Source organism: Alligator sinensis, unplaced genomic scaffold (assembly GCF_000455745.1).
Source record: "Alligator sinensis unplaced genomic scaffold, ASM45574v1 scaffold983_1, whole genome shotgun sequence".
In the NCBI taxonomy this organism is placed as follows: domain Eukaryota; kingdom Metazoa; phylum Chordata; order Crocodylia; family Alligatoridae; genus Alligator; species Alligator sinensis.
This window is the reverse complement of record NW_005842015.1, coordinates 1,773,179-1,774,495: the sequence shown is the minus strand read 5'-3', so window position 1 is coordinate 1,774,495 and position 1,317 is coordinate 1,773,179. Positions and strand designations below refer to the sequence as shown.

At 59.5% G+C, this 1,317-nt stretch overlaps 2 long non-coding RNA genes across 2 annotated transcripts in view; one reads left to right on the top strand and one right to left on the bottom strand.

Moving 5' to 3' along the window:
* The window catches only part of LOC102388185, a 2,325-nt gene extending 1,008 nt beyond the window's left edge, over positions 1 to 1,317 (bottom strand). The window contains exons 1-2 of the long non-coding RNA XR_323641.2: positions 1,210 to 1,317; positions 516 to 642 (exon numbers count right to left, since the gene is read on the bottom strand). This is a non-coding gene — a long non-coding RNA (uncharacterized LOC102388185). The remainder of the gene's footprint in view (positions 1 to 515; positions 643 to 1,209) is intronic.
* The window catches only part of LOC112550010, a 16,930-nt gene continuing 15,619 nt past the window's right edge, over positions 7 to 1,317 (top strand). The window contains exon 1 of the long non-coding RNA XR_003093673.1: positions 7 to 292. This is a non-coding gene — a long non-coding RNA (uncharacterized LOC112550010). The remainder of the gene's footprint in view (positions 293 to 1,317) is intronic.

Sequence of the window (1,317 nt, the reverse complement as noted above, 5' to 3'; positions counted from 1 at the left end):
TTTTGTGCACACACATTTTCACTGCGTGCAGTCATCTCCTCCCTCCCCCCATCCATACCAAGGAAGGGGAGCATGTAGTAGGGGCATCCCAGGCTGTTCAAAAGAATGGAGATGGGACTTTTCTCTATGGCCAGAGGGGACAGATCTAAGGAGCCAACTGCCTCAAGCTGTAGCAGGGGAAATTCAGCTTGGAAACTGGGAGGGGTTTTCTGACAAGGAGGGAGGCCCCGTCCTGGAACAAGCTGCTTGAAGAAGCTGTGAAATTTCCATCCGTGGAAGTTTTCGAGAGCAGGTGGGGGACATGCACTTGCTTGGGATTAGTTAGGCAGGGCTGATGCTGCCTGAAGCAAAGGGGACCAGACTAGGTGACCTGGTGGGGGCCCTTCTAGCCCTCATTTCCCTGGGATCTGAGTGTTTATGGGGTGGAGGAAAAGCCCTCGCCAAGCAGAAAGAGGCAGATGCCTCCCAAGCTGGGAGAAGCAATGCTGGCTGGGCAAGGGAATAGCTTCACTCACCTGCTTCATCGCCGCCGCTTGCGCGGGGTCTGTTCAGTGGGCACGTCCGAGACCGAAGCCGGGCAGCCGCTGGGATGCTCGCAGGCTGCTTTGGAGTCAGCCGGCCTTTTCCGCTTCACAAAGAAATCTGGGGATCAAGCCCAGAGGGGGGTTAGTAATTGGAGAACACAATCTGGATGCCTTAGAGCCACCCCCCCGACCCAGGTATGAACATATGGGTGGAGGGGCACGGCCAGAAACCGTCTCCTCCCCCGCCACCGAGGTTTGCAGCTGGGGCAGGTCTGTTGACATCGCCAGCGCTCTGCTTGCAATGTGCTGTGTAAGCGTTTCCTTTGCAAGCCCTGGGGGACCTGCATAAGGCCTTTTAACAGTGGGGGAGGGGGAGAGGGAGAAGAGATGCAGGGAGCTCTTTAAACCAGGACCAAGGGTGCTGGTCAGCCTGGGGGCAAGGGCAGTGGGATGCTAGGAGGGGAGTCCTAGAGCAGGGGAATAGGGGGAGCCTGGAGGGGGGGATAGCAGGGTTGTAGGAACAGGGGAGTTTGGGGGTGGGTTGTAGGGTGGTGGAGACAGGGGAATAGGGGAAGCCTGGGGGGGGGGGCTTGGAAAAAGGGGAACAGGGGGAGCCTGAAAGGGGAAAGAGGGGGAGCCCCAAAAGGAAAGCAGGGAGGTGGTGGGGACGCAGGGGGCACCTCACCTGTGATGTGGGCTGCACCGGAGGACGAGACCCTGGTGAGCTCGGCGTTGGCGTTGCCGGCGTCGGGCGCGGGGGTGATTGTAATCCCTGAGTGGGTGCGGGGCGGGG